At 46.9% G+C, this 19,587-nt stretch overlaps 1 protein-coding gene across 6 annotated transcripts in view; it reads left to right on the top strand.

The window, feature by feature from the left end:
- Ppp1r16b (protein phosphatase 1 regulatory subunit 16B) overlaps nucleotides 1-19,587 on the top strand; it is an 89,948-nt gene that overhangs the window by 28,190 nt on the left and 42,171 nt on the right. The gene's annotated exons all lie outside the window — the stretch shown is intronic.

Here is a 19,587-nt window from a genome sequence, read left to right as displayed (position 1 = left end):
TGGGAGGCAACGCAGGGTTGTATAGAAGGAGCCAGCACTCTATCACAGACCAACCACATTCCTAACTGTGTTCTGGGTTCACTTTCCAGTGCCATGTCCACTGGTTAAGAACTAGTTCTTGGGTACTGGTGAGATAGCTCAGAGGTTAACAGCACCGATGACTGCCCTTCCAGAGGACCTGGGTTTGATTCCTAGCACCCACAAGGCAACTCACAATCAGCTGTAACTCCAGTTCTAGGGGATCTGACATACTTTTCTGGCCTCCCCAGGCACCAGACATATGTGGTAACAGACATACATGCAGGCAAAACACTGATACACCTAAAATAAAAATGGCAACATTTAAAAAGTGTATCTAGACCCTGGAGGTGGACAACCTGGGTCTGAAATCGGTTATGCGGGTCCCTATGTGACACAGAGAAGTTCTTTTGTTCTCTGTTCTTAGACTCTACTTGTCCAATGGGGGAAGATTGTAGAGGCCTTATGAGCATTCAGTTGAGTAATACTCATGAATTATCTTGGACAGGGCCCCTCCATGTTAAGTATGTGGCTATGATTTTTTAAAAATTTTGCCTTTTGAGTTTGAGAGACAGGCTCTCAGATAGCCCAGGCCCATCTCTATGTAGTTGAAGGTGACCATGAGTTCTTGATCCTTCTGCCTCCAGTTCCCAAATTGTAGGATGGCAAGTATGAGCCACCACAGTTGACACACCAGTATGTTTTATTATATTGTTACCTTTTACTTCGTGAAATGTGTAGTTTATATTGTCACGGGGGTCCATAAGTCTGGAAGCAGAGACGAGTGTACATCACATTGTCCAGGATGGTTTTACTCTCTGAACTATGTAAATACATGAATGCATGCTCACACAGTTTCTGGTTTGCAGGGTTACCCTGTACTGGTTATTGTTAACAACAATCATTTTCCAGATAGGGATATTAGACTCAGAGAGATTCAGAACCTTGATCTAGGTAGGATAGCAGGACCAGAAACCCCTGGACACTACCCCATTGCTTCTCTGGTTTGCTTTCTATAGCTAGAATGGCTGGAGGACTCCAGCTTCCTGTGCATATGCGTGAGTCTGTTCATTATAGCTGAAGTTTGTGCACATGCCCTTTCACCACTCAGTAGCATCTGCATTACCCCTGGAGAGGCCAGGCATGTCCCCTGGACCCCTCTGTACCCTCTCCTGGCATTAGGCACTAAAACAGTCAGTGGAAGAGCTGAGGGCTGGTGGCACTGAGAACCTAAGGGAGTGTGGACTTTCGTAGGCTGAGCGTCCCTAACCTTGGAAATCTGAAGCACTTGGGGCACCATGTAGGTGTCCCACATAGCCGCTAACACACATGACCTCATGGTATAGACTGTAGAGTGCAGGTGGGCTAGAAATGATGCCCAAGCTGCTTGCAGCAAGTATGCAGGAAACAGAAGTGAACTTATGTTGACTTGGGTCCTGTCCTTGAGATATCAGCATGAGTATTTCAGAGCATGTCAAACTCTCTTCATCACAAGCCTTTCAGGTAAGAGATACAAACCTGTGCTCACGTTACCCTTCAACTCTTAGAATACCTCGAAAGCCCCACACCAATGATCCTGGTGACAGGGTGCTCTAGGACATGAGCTGCAAATGACTCAGGTGAGAGCAGGGGTGAGTCCCCAAGAGGCATGATGGCTCAGGCTGGGGATGTGGCCCAAGGCTCCTTCCCACGTGTGGTTTGGTGTTCTGGGTGACGTGGCGGCCCCATCCCACTCAGGGGGTGGCTGGCTGCTCATGACGAGGTCTAATTTTTGGTGGGGGTGGCAGTTCACTAACTCCTTTCTCCCCACTTGCCAATTACACTCTTCTTCTCTGGAAACCCCCATTTCCCCTCCCAGGGTACTCCGCAAGCTTTGCGAGTTTGCTTTGTGTTTCAGAACAGCCACTAGGGAGATGCCACCTAACTATCCCACTACCCAAACATCATCCCTTGTCAACTGTCAAGTCCGCTGCTTAGAAAAAACATGGCTTGGAGTTCAAGAATGCTCCTCCACACCATCCCTAGCCCATGACCTCGAGCAATTTGTTTTTCCTTTCCGTTTTCAATTTTTAAAATCTGTGTCATGGAGCACTGAGGGCTTGGCTTCAACAGTGTGGCAGGAACTAGAAATGGTTCTAGATTTATGTAGTTCAGCTGGTAGAGGACTTGCCTAACATGTGTGAGGTCCTGTGTTTGATCCACAGTGCCATGTAAACTGGGCATAGTGACCCACACCTGTGATCCCAGTGCCAGAGGCAGGAAGGTCAGATAGTCTCAGTCATCCTCAGCTACATACTGAGTTCAAGGTCCCAGCTACAGAACAGCAAAACATCCCAGACCTTTGAAAGTTACCCTGAACCCCAGTGATTTAAATAGTTATTCTAATAAAAAGACTGAAATCCTTTCTCCCCTCTAACCTCTGCTTGTTGGTCTGATGTGTTTCCTTCTAGTAATGTTTCTCCTTTCTCTGTGGACTGGAAGGCACGTAGACCTTCATATTTCCTTAAGCTTTAATGCAAGTAAAGGCATCAAGGAACCCCAGACACGTGACTCTAGTTTTCACTCCCCCCACCCCAGTATGAAGTCTTGGAGTTATGTGTGCCAGAACGTATGCGACCCAGTGGATTCACGTGGTTCACTGTGTGATGTTTTGTAGCTGGTGTCACCAGAATCTACACGATTTCCCCGGTAGTTTTTGTTTGTGCACAGTGAACTCTTGGGCATGTGTCTAAGTGTTTATCTTGGACAACTGTGGAAACATGTTTGAGAGCTGGATGGAAGTCATTACATTTGGATGAGAAAAGGCCTTTGGATTGATGTTGATGTGATGTGGAAAGCTGTAAGGGTCGTGTGAAGGGGACCCTGGGATCCACGGGCGCACGCGTTTGAGGCTGTCATCAGTCAGCCCTTGAACATGCTGAGCTCTGCTCAGCTTCCTGGCAGCCCCACAGAGCCCTCTGTGCCTGGCTGGCTGAGAATGGCTTTTGCTTGCTGGCTGAGCTGGTGTTTGGGAGGCTGCTGGGGTGTTAGCTCACAGTGCCGTGGGAGCATGAGGTGGCAGCTCCCCACTCCCTTGAGCTCGTAGCATCCTGAGTCAACCTCCCCACCTGCAGCGGGGGTGTGTGAGAGTTGTTCCCCAGAGAAAGCCAGTCCTTCTCTGGCTGATGCCCTTGACCTAGGGCCTGCTCTAGCCCCCTGACCCCCACTCCTCAGTGCCCTTTGATCCCCCCACCAGGCTCTCCTTATGTCCTGTTATTTCTTTCTTGGCACCTGTGGGTGCGTGGTTCCCTCAGCCGACATACTTTCTTGAACTAACCTCTCTAACTCTTCAGGTTCCCAAGGAGAGCTAGCTTTAGGCCTCTGGGCACCCTCGCCATCACTAGCACAGAAACCCTACACCTCTCTGTTTTCTGCGAGACAACAGAGAGCCAGGGGACTGCAGTTCATCCTCCTGAGATCTCAGCTCTACCACTGACTACCTGTGCATTTTGGGGACAGTCACCTAACTTTCCTAGACCTCAGTTTCCTTGCTTGAGCATGTTAATACACCTACCACGTAATGTCGAGGGGCTGACTTGAGTTGGTAAATGCTGAAGAGGTATGGTAAGAAGTGGGGAAGTGGCAGGAGCTGTCATTTCTGCAGTATCTATTATTCTCCATTTGCGTAAGCTCTGCTTATTATATATTCTGACTCTCACCTTCATGACTATTTATTAGGTACCATGTACCAGGCCTGCTGTTTTGCATGCGCCATCTTGCCTAATCCTCACAGCAGCTCTCTGAAGCTGGGATAGTGAAAATCCTGTTTTGGAAAAGTAACTTGGCGGTTCATTTGCATATCATAAGGTCTGCCCATTTTTTAACTGTTCAGGGGTTTCCCACAAAAGCCCGAGAGCTGTGTGCCCATCTTCACAGTGTAGTTTCAGAACTAGTTGATCGCCTCTTACTACCCAGGTCCCACTCCCAGTCCTTTGCTACCATGAGTCTACTTCTGCCTTTTCTGGATGTTTCCTTCCTCTGAGATCATGCAGTGTGTGATCTCTTGTGACCGCCTTCTTTCATTCAGTAGAGAAGTTTGAGTTTGGCCAGGTTGCAGCGTATGTGAGCTCTTGTTCCCTTGTTCCAGACATACAGCACTCCCCTGTTGGATGTACCGCAGTGGTTTTCTGATCACCGAGGGCTGAACATGAGGATCTTTGCCATTTTTGTATTGGTGATCAATGCTGCTAAGAACAGGTGTCCAAGTCTATGTAGATATTTATCCCTCCCCCCCTTTTTTTTGTGCAGTTACCAAGGAATGGGGTTGCTGGGTCACATGGTATATTTCTATGTAGCTTATTAAGAAATACATTGATTGTTTTCTGAGAGTTTCAGAGCAGGCAGGGCCACATGTCTGGGGATAAGGGCTCTATCTAGGGACCGCAAAAGCCAAGACCCCCAAGAACAACAGAAACATCAGAGTCCTACATCCTAAAGGTGCACTGATCACAACCACAGGTGAGCCATTCTGTTTTACAGGAAAAACCCAGAACAAGAGGTCCAGGTCAGTCTGGTAGCTAAAATTGAGGGTTTTGGAGGTTGAGTGGAGTCCTGTGTCTGTCCTGTAAGTCCCAGGAAGCCTTGCATGTGACTTAGCCTCTCTGAGCTTCTAAATCTGCCCTGTAAACAGGGTGGAGAAGATAACACTGCAACCACTGCTTTGGAGAACCATTGGTTTGTAGCTTATTTGAATACTTGTTTCTTGAGCCTTGTAGTGCTTCACTGTGTGGACCCAGCTCAACTGCTTTTCACACACCAAAGCAATGAAAACTGAATTAAATGGAACGTTATGCAGAAATGAAATATGTAAAGTAGTCACAAGATCTGTTCTAGGGCCAGCAAAATGGCTCAGAGGGTAAAGCACTTGCCACTAAGCCTGATGGCCTAGGTTTGATCTCCAGAACCCACACTGTGGAGGAAGGAACTAGCTTCCGCAAGTTGACCTCCCTATGCGTGCCATCACACACACACACACACACACACACACACACACACACACACACACCATAGTGTAACAATATAGTAAAAAGGCTGTCTGGTGTAGGTTAGCTGGGGGTGCAGGACCCTCATGCACTCAGCCCTGCCAGCATCTCTTGGCCCAGGTGCCCCTGTGAGGCATCACACAGGCCCAGGCTTTATCTGGAGGAAACGGCTCTGACTTTTGGTTTTGGTGAATTTTGAACAGGAAATTTTCTTTTCCTCTCATTCTAAAAATAATGCGTCCTTGTAGAATATTCCAAAACTATAGGAAAAGGAGACACTAGGTAGATACAACTCACACATACAATGAACATGGACAGCCTCAGGTAATATTTTGGTCTTTTTTCTAGGAACTATATGGTGCTTTCCCGTGGGGTGATTGGAGGAAAGTTTAAGTAAGGGGTGCAGCACGGGAAGGGCTTGGGGCCAAGTTGCTCCCCTTTCTGATCTCAGAGTTCCTTTGTTTTCTTAAAAGCTGGGGTCTGTTATGAATATCTGCTTAGATCAGGCACTCACCTATAATCTCAGTGCGCAGAGAGTCTGGGACTTGAAGGGTTCTGAGTTTGAGGCCAGCCTGAGCTATATAATGAGAACCTGTCTCAAAATCAACCAAACAAATGGACAGGAGAGATGGCTAAGTAGAGAGGTTTGACTGTTCTTTCAGAGGATCTGAGTTTAATTCTTAGTACCCATGTCATGTTAACTCCAGCTCCAGGGGACACAACTCCCTCTTCTGGGACTCCTTGAACATCTGCATTCACATGTACATACTCACACAGAGACATACACATAATTAAATAATAAATCTGAGACAAATGAAGAAATGAAAATCTAGGAGTCAGCTTTCTTTGGAAGTCAGAGCTGTACCATGTTGGTTTTTAAAATCTGTTTCTTCTGCTTAAAAGCATCCCATCAACTCCCTGTATAAAACAAGTGTCTGTGTCATCCATGGGCACCTGGGGCCAGCTTAGCTGGGCTGTGCTGGCCGGGATCTCCCATGGGATGTGATCACTTGGAGGTTCACATGGAGCTGGAGGGTCCTCTTGAAGATGCATCTTGCGTGGCCTCCTTGCCCTGGGTGAAGTCAGGGCAGAGGGTCTTACTTTACAGTGGTGTAGCTTTGGGAAATGGGTGAACCCTTGCACTGCTCTTCTGAAGCAGTGTGGCATCCACACTCATTGGTGCTGGCTTCTTCGTGGTCAGTTGTCAGGTGAAATCAGAAGCCATTTCTATTTCATTTTTTTTTTTTCTCATTTAAAATCTGTTGGTCTGCCCTGCATCTTGAATGGCTCTTTACCCAAGTGTACTTTTTAGCATCACATCTTGATCTGTTACAAAGTACTGGTCAGACTGCTGATGTTAATACATCTCCCTCTGTAGTGCAGACATTTGAGGGCGTCGGTGTAAATCCTTTCAGAAAGTTCAGATCCTAAGAAATTACAGGCTCAGGGCAGCCATGTAAATTCTGGAACTAGAAACTGTGGTTGAGGATACAGCTCACCAACAAGACCCCGAGTTCGAGGGCCATGTGTAAGGGCAGTGGTATCTCACAGGAAGCTGTCACGGTCACGCAGGCTGGCTAGAATCAGTAGTAGAGCCTGTTGTAGTGAGGAGAAGGTCCCAGCCACATGGCCTCAAGTTAAGCAACTCAGTGATTCCTGGGTTTGTGGCAGCTAAGTGGATGGCGGTGTATTCTTGTTTAGTTTGTTTACTCCGAATTTAGGGTTGTGCTGTGTAGTTCAAGCTGGCTTCAGACTCATAATCTTCCTGCCTCAGCTTCCTGAGTGTTGTGATTACCGGTGTGCCACACATAGCTGGTATTGTCCTGTTCTGAGAGGGAGAAGACTAGAGTAGAGGGGAAGCTGGCTGGAGTAGAGGGGAGGCTGGCTGGAGTAGAGGGGAGGCTGGCTGGAGTAGAGGGGAGGCAGGGATTTGGAGAGAGCCAAGGCTTCTAGAAGACTGTTTTAAATGGGTTATTTTACCTGGCAATCAGCAGGGCAATCATGGAGTTACTACATGTCAGTATCCACACAGTTTCTAAAGCTACAGCCATAAGAGACAGCAAGGGATGGGCCTGGGAGGAAGCTGAGGGCACCTCAGTAGGTACACCGTAAGCCCAGAAGAGATCTGTGGTGGTCTGAAAGAAAATGGCCACCACAGGTCCATAGGGAGTGACACTATTAGGAAGTATAGCCTTGTTGGAGTGGGTGTGGCCTTGTTGAAGGAAGTGTGTCACTGTGGTGGTGGACTTTGAGGTCTTATATGCTCAAGCTAGGCCTACTGTGGCAGTCTCTCCTTTCCTGCCTTCAGATCCAGATGTAGAACTCTTAGCCCCTCTTCTCCAGCACCATGTCTGCCTGTGTGCTGCCCTACTTCTAATGATAATGATAATGAACTAAACCTCTGAAACTATAAGCCAGCCCCAATTAAATGTGTTCTTTTGTAAGAGTTGCCATGGTCATTCTGTCTCTTCACAGCAATAAGGCCCCAACTAAGAAAGAGCCAAAGGCAGATTAAGAATTGGTTGCTATGGAGATGAGGACAAACCCAGTGTCCTAGAAGCTGGGGTGGAGGCCTTTATTATCTAAGTCAAATGTTCTTGAGTGATGATGCTGTCTTGAGTCAGATACTGTGTCTTGTCTCTGTAGAGTTTTAAAAACAGATTTTTTAATAGATTGACATTTTTTTTTTTCCCTAGTAGTCAGCATAATGAGATTTGTAGGCCAAACCCTGCCTGGCTTCCCTCAGTTACCTCTTTGGGGTTTTCTTTTTAAATGCACATAATGTATTTTTTTTTTTAATCACATCCTCCAGAAAACAGATTTTTAATGCCAGCCTCTGTATGGGAGTCTGAATGTACCATCTCCAGTGTGGTCTCCCTTGTGACTGCACTCTGAGCTGTACCTCGGATTACTTTCCTAATGTAAACCATTCATGCTATCAATGTATGGAAGTGTTTGGCCACAACTTGGGTTATTAATTAGGGTGATTCTTAGAGATTTATTGAATGTGAGGATGTAAAATCCTGTGCAGTTTCTAGGGGTCTCTGTGAGGTCTTACTGCCATGCTCTGCCAGGCCTGCCTTGCTCTCTGCCTTGCAAGTCTTCTGTGAATAGCCACCAGACACATTGGTGGTTTGAATGACATGGCCCTCAGAGGCTCATGTATCTGAATGCCTGGTCCCCCTTTGGTGGAACTGTTTGGGAAGGGTCAGAAGGTGTGGCCTTGCTGGAGGGAGTGTGTCACAAGGGGTAGGCTTTGAGGTTTCAGAAGCCCATGGTATTTTCCAGTTAGTTCTCTCTGCCTTGTGCTGGTGGATCAAGACGTGAGCTCTCAGCTACCTCTCCAGTGCCGTGCCTTTAGGCTGCCATGCTCCCTGCCATTATGGTCACAGACTCTAACCCTCTGAAACTGTATTCCCCAATAAACTGCCTTCTATGGTTTCCTTGGCCATGGTGTCTCTTCATAGCAGTAGAAAATTAACAAGACCTTTGCCTGTAGGAATTCGCTCATCCTTCTGTAAAACCTATTTAAGGTTGAGAAACTATTCCTAATCTCTCTGATTACCTATGACAATATTTCTCTGAGTTTCCAATTTTTAATCCATATTTTCTACTAACATGTTTTTTTCCCCCATTGGGTTCAATGGCTGTCCATGTTTGAGAAGGGAAAGATGGATGTAACAGTAAAGGGGTGGGGGATACTAACCCTCTGCTGTCATGCATGGTTCATGTATTTACTGCAGTATCTACATTTGTGTGCTCACTTTAAAACTGTGTTAATAGGAAAGTTTATTTTTCACAGTACTGGAGCTTGAAGCCAGGGTTTTGTACATGGGAGGCCAGGGCTCTACCACTGAGCCACACCCCCCAAGCTGTGTTTATGGTAAATATTTTGTTTATGCGTTGAAGTTCTTAATTTTATGTAATGAAACCTACGACTGCTTGCCTTCTTCTCTTATAATTTCATTCTTTGCTTTTATACTGTACTTAAAACAGGCTTTGGGGGCAGAAGAGTTGCCTCAATGGTTATGACCATTTGTTGTTTTTCTAGAGGTTCTTAGCTTGGTTCTCAGCACCCACATGGTGGCTCACAACCATCTGTAACTCCAGCTCTAGGGAATCTTCCACTCTCTTTGGATCTTCCTGAGCAATAGGCACACATGGTACAGGTGTATACACGTAGGCAAAATACTCATACACATAAAACATAAAATGGCCCGCTCTTTAAAAGTGAGTGGGGTTCAGAGCTTTTGATTAACAGGCCAGTTCTCCCCACCAACTGTTTCTGTAACAGTTTCCTCAGCACAGCTGCTCACTTGGATATCATCCGTGACGACCATCGCACAGTTGAGTTTGTAGCCGGAACCGTGTGCCTGACAAAGATGAGAATATTTACTCCTTCTCTTGACCTTCATAGAAAATGCCAGTCAAGTACAAGCATTTCCTCATCTCAAAATACCTATCAACCTGCATTTTCTCTAGGTCTCTGTGACCTTCTTTAAGTAAACCAAATATGTAATCCCACTGGAGTTCATTTTAGCATAAAGTAGTAAATGAAAATCGGTCTCTATTTTCTTCTCCAAGAGTTGTCAATTTCCCAGCATCATTTCTTTCCCTCAGGATTGTGACATTGCTTTGGTGCTTCAGGGCCTCTTCTGTAAACATGGGAACTTGCCAGGCTCATTATTCAAGCCCTGGGGCTCTACACTGTGGCATGATGCTTGATTTTGTACCCTTTAAAGCTGTGTTAATAGTACCGTTCAATTCTCAATTCTTACGGTGCTGGAAGTTGAATCCAGGGCTTTGGGCATTATAGGCAGGGGCTCTACCACTCAGCCATGCACCAAGGCATAGTTATGGTGGAGTTTTTCTTAATGTTTTGAAGCCTTAATTTTATGTAACAAACTTGGGAATGCTTACCTTGATCCCTTGTTATTTTATCCTTTGCTTTTAGTCTCTTTAAACAGGGCTCAGAGAACTTGCTTGATGGCCACTAGTCCTTCTCCTTGTCTATGCTTTCAAAAAATTCTTGTTGGGCATTCATATAATCATTAGGACTCTTTGATGAAGTTTCTCTCCGAACTTCAAACATGTGGAGGTGTCGATCGGTGCTATAATAACCAATGCATTTAATTTGGATCAAACTCCCATCTTTGCTGTGGTGAGGTTTTTCTGAGTAGGTTTTGGGGGAAAGGGAAAAAAAAATCAGGAGTTTCTCTCTTGGGAACACTTTGTATTCATTAGGAATGCAGGTCAGGGGGCCTTCTCTCTCTCTCTCTCTCTCTCTCTCTCTCTCTCTCTCTTTGTCTCACACTCTCTCTCTTCTGTAGAAGTATCATTTTTCTCCCTGAAAGGAGAGCTTTTCGACTTTGTCATATCAAGCCAGCTCATCTCCATCTTGGTTTTTCAGCAGAGTCTCCCAGGGTTTCCTGTGTAGAAAAGGACATTATTTACCAGTAAGGTTTGATCACCCTGTTTGATCAGGAGGGAGTCATCCCAGTCCATATCCCTTGGCTCTCTCAGACTTCTGTTCCTCTTACTTTGTATATGGTAAATATGTGGACAGTCACTTATTTGAGTTACTAAAGACATTCACATATATTTAGGGACATGTGGCTTTGAGACTTGTAAATATCCTTTACTGACTGTGTCCTCCCCAGAATCGAATCTGGCTGTTCTTGGAGTAAGTGATAGTCATCTTTCTCTTTCTGGTTGATTTTGTCTCTTAGTATGGGTTATCTAATCCTCTCCCCACCTTTTTACCCTTCCTCATGTGGGTATGTGAATGTATGTGTATGTACATTTGTATGTATGTGTGTATGTTTGTGTGTGTGTGTGTGTGTACATTTATTTGTATGTGTATTCTCTTAGTGTGGGGGTATATTTCTCTTCCCATTTCTCGTCCCCTCCATCATCCACCTTGTGCGTGCGTGCGTGCGTGCGTGCGTGCGTGCGTGCGTGCGTGCGTGCGTGCGTGCGTGTGTGTGTGTGTGTGTGTGTGTGTTTGTGTGTGTTGCAGTTCATATATGCTAGGGAAGCACTTTTTGTCTCTAGCCCTCTTTTTTACTTTTTCATTTTGAGATAGGGTCTCAAATTGCTCTATCTGGCCTTAAACTGACTGGTGCCCAGGCTGGCCTTGAACTTGCAGTCTCCCTTCCTCATTCTCTCTAATTGTTGAGTCGCCAGGACTGACCTACAGAAGTCCCTCTCTCCCATCCTCCATCCCGTTCCTTCCCTCCCCACTCCTTAGATTCTTCCATAGTTACTGTTGACTTACAGATTATAAGGAATAAGCCTCCAAGTTAGTGTCCTGTTAGTTAGTTCAGCACCCTCCCATCCTGATTTTCTAAGAACCAGCTGTGATGATCCTCTTCCTGCAGGAAGCAAGCATGGACCGGTTGTGCTTTCATATGCTAAGTACCATGACACCAGCTCTCATTCCCAGCAAAAGCACCCTGAGACCTTCCAGGATGCACCTGATTTCTGACATGGAAGTCAAGGCTCTAAATTTATCTTGTTGAGTTCTGAGCCCATTATCCACCTGCTCAGATAATTTCAGATTCTTGAATGACAAATTAAGACTTTCGTGTCACCAGTGACAGCTGAAGCAGAATGGGCTCACGTCACTGAAAAGTGCACAAAGATCACAGTTTCAGGTCATGTGGAAAGGGGATTACCAAACACTGTCTGTGTAGATGAGCCCAGCAGCCTGCAACGTGTAGATCCTGTCCATTCAGCAATCACACTCTCCTAGGCTCAGCAAATCACAGACTCGAATCTCATTGGCTAAGGTGGTTTTTGGACTATCTTTGGGTCAGTCACAGTGGTTAGATCAAAGCCTATAAAGAGCTTGGTGGTGGGTGGAGTCAGCAGCCTCCTTTACTGGTCACTCCCAGCATAAGGCACTGGGCCTACATAGGTCCAAAGCAACAGGGCCAACTGACCATGGATGGAATGCTCTGAATCCCGGGGCCCAAATGAATGTTTTCTCCTCTTTTGAACCTGATTGAAGTATTTTATCATGGCAATGTGGTTAGGCAGTGTTGTGACTGTCCCAGTCTAAGCCATATGCCCAACCCTGACATCCATTCATCCTGTACCGGACTAGTATCAGGGGTCTGGTACGTCTAAGGCAAGAAAATGAGATGCTGTGTCTAGAAGCAAGGGAAGAACGTGGATGCTGACCAGGCCACAACTGCGTAGTATATTAGCTGCTTTCTCATTGCTTTATCAGAGTTCCTGACAGCTGTACAAGGGAATGGGGGCTTAGTGTGACTCACAGTCCATGTCGGTGGGGAAGGCTAGGTGACTGGAACGGCTGTGTATGGCATGCAACTGGCAGTTGGTATACGGAGAAGATAGCCAGAGAGGTTCTACTTCCTTCCCTGCAAAAGCTCAGCTGTGTTCTCCCTGGGGGTTCAACAAACTGACAGCATCAGAATAGAAGTGCAGGCAGAGAACTCTGTGGCTGTCACCAAACTGGCCCTGCGGCTTTGGTGGCAAGTTTGAGCGTCGAGCTGTGCCAGCCTCTGGAGCTAAGCATCCAACAGAGTCACCTTGAACAGAATGAAGCACCCACACACTTTCCTGTGGATGGAGCTGTTACAGAGAACCTTGTCGAGAACAGATACCCAGGCAAAGGGAGCTAACCGGCCCCGCATGAGCCATCTGCGCGCTGTCCCGAGAAGAGGGCACTGTGACCAGCACCTTTGAAAGAAGTCCATCCTGTTGCTAGGCACAGTCTCACTGGAGAAAGGAGCCTTCTGCCTTTCTTGGCTCTATGCCACTTCCAGGAAGGTGCTCGTGGACCTCCCTGCAACCTTCTGATTATGATTTGTTTCCCTGGCCAGGTCTGCCCACACAGAGTGGGTTGATGGTGCTTAGATGAGTTCCTGCACACAAGGCCGTTCCCATCCTTCGGCAGTGCCGGCCTTGCGCTTTGGTATAGTGCATCTCTCTCATCTCTGGTAGTAGGAGACTATTCTTGGGGAAATAAGTCACTTTCAGTGATCTGGAAAACTGGCCAGTTACCAAGGTAATATTTCTGGTCCTTGGGGGGACTGAGCCAGTGGAGCTTCCTTGGTAGTTTCAGACTGAAATCACTGTGACCCCCCCAACCAGAACCTGCTTCTGGATATTAGTGAAGATACACGTGTAAGGCTTGTCACATGTCCACAAGATAGGTCCCGTGTCCGTTTTCCACAGCCATGACAAAATACCTTTGATAATCAGTTTGAAAGAAGAAAACATTCATTTTCACTCCTGGATTCAGAGCTTTCCATCCATGGTCACTTGGCCCTGTTGCTTTGGGCCTGTGGTGGCCCAGTGCCTTATGCTGGGAGTGACCAGTAAAGGAGGCTGCTGACCCCACCCACCACCAAGCACCTCATAGGCTTTTAAAATGAGCAAATCTTAAGTCTTTCTTTCAACTGTCCATCATCAAATAGCCCCATGGAGAATGGCTGGGGGTTTGGAAAGCAGAAGAATATTCTAGATTCTTCTCAGATTATCCTCCATCAGCACAATTATCCTACTTTGCATGAGTGTTCTACACACACACACACACACACACACACACACACACACAGAGAGAGAGAGAGAGAGAGAGAGAGAGAGAGAGAGGTCAGAGAACAACTTATAGGAGTTGATTTTCTCTCTCTACCATGTGAGTCCCATATATTGAACTCAGGTCACCAGGCTTGGCAAAAGGTGCCTTTTACACATTTAGCCATCTTGCTAGCCCCTTTCCTCTAAGTTTTTTCTCCTTTTTTTTTTTTTTTTTTTTTTTTTTTTTTGTTTTGTTTTGTTTTGTTTTTCAAGACAGGGTTTCTCTGTGGCTTTGGAGGCTGTCCTGGAACTAGCTCATGTAGACCAGGCTGGTCTCGAACTCACAGAGATCCACCTGCCTCCCCAGTGCTGGGACTAAAGGCCTGTGTCACCACTGCCTGGCTGGTAGTTTTTCTCACAGCCATTCACACATCTTGCCTTGACTGTAGTTAGCTTCAGGGCCATTGTGTTCTGGGCTCAGATAGAATGACTTGGTCTCTTCTTCCATGTGGTATTCATCTAGCATGGTACTCTTAGGGTTCTAAGAAGGCAAACCAGTATCTACCCAGACTTTGTCTATATTATGCCTGCTGATGCCATTGGGCAGAATGGGTCACATGGCTAAGCTCAGCACCCATATGGGAGGAGTCTACATGTTTTACATATGCTGGAAGGCATCATTCACTTGTGGCCACCACTGTTACAATCCACCATTCATTTTAGACTTAAAAAGATGTTATTATCCCTTATTGGTTGTACAAAGTGATGAGCTTGATAATGACATTTTTGCTCAAATGTATCATGTACTCTGACCATATTCTTGCTCTGTCCCCTTCTTCTGTCCCCTTCTACCCTCTTCCCAAATAGTTGCCCTTAGATTTTCATGCAATAAATGTTGTATACGTGTGTATATATAAATGTATATCTTTGTGTGTGTGTAGATATGGACACAAGTTTCACAAGTGAGAGAAAACATGCACTATTTATCTTTCTGGGTCTGATTTGTTTTAAAACGATAATCTCTAATTCATCTTATTTTCCTGCAAATGCTGTAACTTTCTCGTTTTAAGTGTTTAAATTATTTTTAAAGTTTTTTATTCACCTACTATTTGTGTGCATGTATGTGTCAGTGTGTGTGCAGGTACACATGTGTGGGTACCAGTGGAGGCCAGAGGAAGGTGCTGGATTCCTGGAACTGGAATTAGAGACAGTTGTAAGCCACCATGTGGGCACTGGGAACGGACCTCAGGTTCCCCAAAAGAGCAGCAAGTGCTTTTAGCTGCCCAGCCATCTCTCCAGCCACATTCATTCATCTCGTGGCCGAGGAATCTCCATGGTGCACTCCTGACACCCTTTCTCTGTCAGCCTTGATGGGCAGCTAGACTGAGTCGGACTCGACTGGTTGCCTTTCTTCAGACTGGAATTCTCCTGGCAGTCAAGTTGGCCAAACAGCGTGATCTGCTGTGAATGCCTCTGAAGGCCCAGGATGTCCTGAGTGATCTGAACACCATGAGACAAGTTGGGAATGCCGAGGGTCTGATTGGCATGTCCTCTAAAGCCAAAGCCAGTCTGGACTTGGCACTGATCACGGGTGTGTGCTTATTTGATTTTCTTATTAGCTGCAGAGCAGGCCAATGATTTGTGTGATCTCATAATATTATACTGAACACGCAATATCTGGGGTCAAAGGCTGGGTCAGCATGAAACAGACAGGACCAAGCAATAATCCACAGCCAGATGGAAAGTGTTATTCGTTCACAGATGCTGTTCTCATGGTGATAAAAACAGCTTTCAAGGAACAGATGACGGAAAGTAAATACAAAAGGGCCTGTAGTGAGGGCGGGCAGTGCCTCAGTAGGCATAGAAAGGCTAGGCCTAGAAGGCCATGACCATGGAATTGTACAGATCTAAGTTTTGATCTCTATTCTGTAGCCTTGAGAAAATTTACCTCTCCCCTTTTGGACCCAAGAATTCTTTGTTCACCAGAGAGAGAGAGATGTTGAGAAGCTGTAAAATTCCAAGTTAAAGGCTGGGTACCGAGCATGGTCAAGGTAGATATTGCTGTTGCTCGCTGCTGGCCTCTGTGGCAAAAGGCCGGAAGCCAAGTTAACATCTCTTCCTCCTCCTTTTGCTGTTCACCCTCTTGCTGTATCTGCCCTTTACTAACCCGTCTGTCATTCATTTTGAGAGTACTCTTACTGTAGTCACTTGCATGCTATCGTGAAAACGTTTTGTTTTGTAGCAGTTCACATTGTAAACATGAAGGAAATGGAAAGATTTGACCCATCCCCCACAACACCCCAGAATGTGTCACTCAAAATGTGTTTGCCCCAGAGTTCTTTCAGAGTCTCCAAAGTGTAAAAGACCCACCCCTTAATTTACTTCTGGCTGATGCCATAGACCTCTTCTGGTCCGTGGAGCTGGTTAGAGCTGTGTGTTTGGGTTGGCATGGGCCAGCAGCATGGATGTTTAAAACCTATCTTAATTACAAGATTGCTTTGGTTGGCCCCTAATTAGCATATGTAAATTGTTCTCTCTAACCTTTTGGAAACAATGCCATCTGCTCTCTTATTGTTAAAAGAACCCTCAACCCTGGACGATTCTGTAAAAGTTTCTCCCAAGTCGCTTGGTACCTTGTATTTTGTCAAGGAGACATGGCGGCCACCCTTGCCTGGATGGGCTATGTGTCTGCAGTCACTCTTTCCGGCTCATGGCTTCCTTCTCCATTTGCTGCCCACGCTACTGAAAATAACTTGTTTTCTGGCAAGCCTGAAATGAGATTCCTTCTGATTTAATCAGAGCCATAGGCAAGTTCTTCCAGCTCTCTGGAGGAATCCTCTAGAGCCAAAGAGCTGCCTAGGGGTGGGACCTGGCAAAGGGGAGGAGCCTGGCAATGAGGAGGAGCCTCCTGTTGGAACATCACAGCTGGAATCATGCCAGGCAGCCATGGGCATCTTTCTGCCATGAGTCAGACCCTGATGGCCTGCAGGTGTTTTGTGGCTGGTGCTACACGGGGTTCATTGTCCTGTCTCCTGTAACCTAGCTTGAAGGCCTCAGAGACAGCATGCAGGATGCCATGTCCCTCCACACCAGCTGCTCAGACTGGGAGAGCCAATGTTTCCCACATAGGGAGAGAATAGGACATGTTTGTCCACACTAAAGCCAGGATCCACTTGGTCGTTCTAAAGTGGCATTCAACTAGAAGGTAACTGCCCCAGATAAGAGAAGAAGTTGGAGGTGACAAAGTAGCCAATGAGTGGATGAGTGACCATAGGGGTGCGTGATAGCATTGGCCACTGAAGGAGTAGTCAAGGTGAGGAGAAGAGTCAGGGTGGAGGGGTGAGCTCAAGAGGGGCTAAGTGTGAACTGAGGTGGCTGAAGACAGCCCAGGTGGGAGAGGCTACTCTGCCTTGTCTATTGGCCTCCTTTCGTAGGTCTGGCTGCTGGGTTTAAGTTGGTGCCTAGGGCCCAGTCTGCAGCCTACCTGTGGTATACAGCTCTCCTGACCCAGGCTGCAGTGTGACTATGGCAAGGGGATGTGTTGTCGCTGGGTGAGGCTCTCACCTTAGGGAAGGTGCTCTAAAGACCTGGTACTACCCACATCTCAGCAGCTCCTTCATTCCCCCCTCCCTCCCTCCCTCCCCCTTTATTTATTTACTTAATTTTATTTTTTTTTTTTCCAGACACGGTTTCTCTGTAGCTTTGGAGCCTGTCCTGGAATTTGCTCTGTAGACCAGGCTGGCCTCAAACTCACAGAGATTCTCCTTCCTCTGCCTCCTGAATGCTGGGACTGAGGGTGTGAGACGCCACTTCTGGCCCCATTTATTTATTGATTGATTTACTTACTTATTTTGATAAGGTACTACCACAGACTGGCCCTGAGCTCTCTGTATAGTCGAGGATGACCTTCAGCTTCTGGTCCTCCTGCCTGCACCTGGGATTTATGGGTGTGCATCACTGCATCTGGATTGTGTGGTGTTAGTGATAGAACACTGGGCCTCATGATGCCAGGCAAGCACTCTACCCCTGAGTTACATCCCCTCTCCCTGTGCCAATGTCTATTGGGTGTTCCAGGAGCGGATACTTCACTCCATACCAACCCACTGATGCTCTTAGCAACTCTCTAAGCTCCACTAATGGCCCCACTTTCCAGATGGACAGACTGAGGTTGAGAGGTGTCTGCTGTTGGGGGTCTGTGTGCTAAGTCTGATGCTGGTCACACCCACATGAGGCATTCCCCTCTCTTTAAGGCCCAGTATCCCTCCTCACTAGGTCACTGCACTTGGCTAGCCTTGGTCTAGACTCAGCACGAGCCTTCTGTCTAAGCAATGAGCCTGAGGAATAAGCCCAGTGTTCCTGGTCCCCATCTGCCCAGAGGTACAGTCACCTGGTCCCACTGGTCTGGCCCCACCGACACAGACCCATCCCCAAGGAGGCCTGTCACATAAAGTCACAGCTTCTGGCAGGCTTCCCTTGTAGCTTATTTGCATGGAGATGTCTATAGTCTTCGGTGACTTTCCATCACAGGCATCCGAGAGATGGCAGTCTCCCTTCTCTCTGACACTGTCCTGAGCATCTCAAGACAGTGCCAAGTCAAAGGTCACACTCAGCCAACATTTTCAAAAGCATGGTCAGCCAGGCCTTGTGGAACACATCTGTAATCTCAGCCCTGGGGAGTCTATGGCAGAGGGATCACAAGTTGGAGGCCAGCCTGGGCTGCAAACTTCATCTCCTGCCAGGGATGTAGCTCAGTTGGTAGAACACTTGCCCAGCATGAATGAAGTCCTGGGTTCTCATCCCCAGGGCTACAAACACCTGGTGTGATGGCTTAGGCCTGTAATCTCAACACTGGGCAGGCTGAGGTAGGAGGATCAGAAGTTCAGAGTTATCCTTGGCTACATAGCTAGCCTGGGTTATACAGGATCCTGCTTCAAACAAAACAACATAGCATCTTCTGACACCAGGTTCTTGGAATCATTGTATAAGAATACTTCCAGGCCTTAGAAAACCATGTTAATTCTGAACCATTTGCTGGTGGGTCCCGAAGAGCACACCCACTCCTTATTTCAACAGCTAAGCTGTCCACTCCAAGAAGCTGGTGACTGGCAAAACCGTTTTTCACTAAGGGAGTCTTAAGGTTAAGCACTGATTAATAGAAGGGGGTTGGACTGGATGTAAACAGAGCAAGTAGGTAGGTTTGGGGACGAGCCGAATGCACCCTCCTTGCCTCTGCAGCTGAAAATACATCTTTAAAACCCACACAACTCAGTAGATGCCTTAAAGTTCCATTTTTGGCAAGGATATTCTAGTCTTGGTGTGCTCCAGCTAGTCTGTAGCTTCTGAGTCATGGCACTGGGTGGCTGATCATGGCCTTGATCTGGGTGTCCTCGGGACATAGTCCACAGGGGCCAGCATCCTCAGGGGGTTTGAATCTATCCACCTTTGGGTGGATTTGGTTAAGGCATCTACTACGGCACCTGGACACTATCTGTGTCAGCTGGGACTGCCGTGGACTGAGTCCACTGACAGACATTGTCTCTCTGGCAGTTCTGGAGGCTAAAAGTTCATGACCAGGATCTCAGGGCACTTGGATTCTGGGGAGGCTAGAAGTTCACAGCCAGGGTCTCAGGGCATGGTGATTCTGGAGGCTAAAAGTTCATGGCCAAGGGCTCAAACGTTTGGTTTCTGGGGAGGCCTCTATTATTGTCTTATCACTTGTGGTGCATTTGTGTGGCCAGGAGAGAGATCTCAGGCATCTCTTCCTGCAGGGATAACAATCCCATCCCATCTTAGGGGGTCCCACCCTCATGGCCTCATCCAAACCTAACACTTTGTAAAGACCTGTCTCTGAGTATCCTCATCCTGAGGAAGATGGTCAGGTCTCAACAGGTATGTTGTTGGACCAAACACTGGCTTCTTTGATGCTCCCTGGCTGGGGTTCCTTACAATGTTGAATAAGCTGAGAAAGACTCTTCAAGGCAGGGAATGACACCAGGTGGTC

This window comes from Phodopus roborovskii, unplaced genomic scaffold, assembly GCF_943737965.1.
Source record: "Phodopus roborovskii unplaced genomic scaffold, PHOROB, whole genome shotgun sequence".
NCBI lineage: Eukaryota > Metazoa > Chordata > Mammalia > Rodentia > Cricetidae > Phodopus > Phodopus roborovskii.
The sequence above is the reverse complement of the archived record's forward strand: the minus strand, read 5'-3'. Positions and strand labels throughout refer to the sequence as shown.